Raw genomic sequence first — 1,016 nt, 5'->3', positions numbered from 1 at the left:
TTTTGGGACTGGGATTCAAGCCAGTGGCTGAAACATGCTGGGCAAGCACTCCACCGCTGAGCTACATCCTCAGTCCTCCTAAAACTTTTTTTATTTTGAAACTAGGTCTTGCTCAGTTGCCCAGGCTGGCCTTCAACTTTGTTTTTTCATTTTATTAGTACATATTTATGGTGTGGGGTGATTGCGCTCACAATTGAGAATCAGAACAGGTACAAAACACAGCACAATTCTTTGGTGCCTTCCTCCCCTTCTTTGACAGTATCAGACTCATTTATTTATTTTTAATGTATTTAGCACAGGGTCTACTACACAGATCAGAGTTGTAGTGCTCCTCCTGTTCTCAGCCTCCCAAGTGCTGGGATTACAGGCGGGATTACAGGCACACGCCACCTCGCCCAGCCTCAGTGGCTGTCTCAGCACTCTGGGGATCGAACGAACCCTGGTCCCTGTGCTCTGCGGAAGCAGGCACTTCAGTCCAAGCCGAGCTATCTTGTATCAGACTCAATTATCACCTCAGTCTTTATAAAGTTAACAGTGGGGGCACACGCCTGTAATCTCAGCACTCTGTAAACTGAGGCAGGAGGATCACTGAGTTCAAGGTCAGCTTCAACTGCATAATGAGACCTCATTTCAATAAGACAGAAATAAAATAAACGTATGCATACAGATTAATAGCCAGGCTAACAAACAAAATAATATAAAAAACCACCTAAGACACTTATGCTAAATTGGGCCAGGGAGATGGCTCAGTAGAACAAGCACTTGCCTGGCAAGTGCAAGGGCCTGAGTTTAATCCCTGGTTCCACCAAAAAAAAAAAAAAGGTAAATTAAGGTACACTTTTAGATGCACTGTACATGCTGCATTACCATAACGTTTTTCTCTTTTCCTCTCACCTGTTTTCTAACTGGCACTTTATATGCTGAGTTTTTCATATAAGAGAAACCATGTGATACTTAAGCTGGTGTGTTCGACCACTCACTGGTGGTCTTGGTATAGGAGAACCACAACTCCCAAC

This window comes from Octodon degus, unplaced genomic scaffold (genome assembly GCF_000260255.1).
Source record: "Octodon degus isolate 3935 unplaced genomic scaffold, OctDeg1.0 scaffold00146, whole genome shotgun sequence".
Taxonomy (NCBI): Eukaryota; Metazoa; Chordata; class Mammalia; order Rodentia; family Octodontidae; genus Octodon; species Octodon degus.
Note: the sequence above shows the minus strand (reverse complement) of the source record.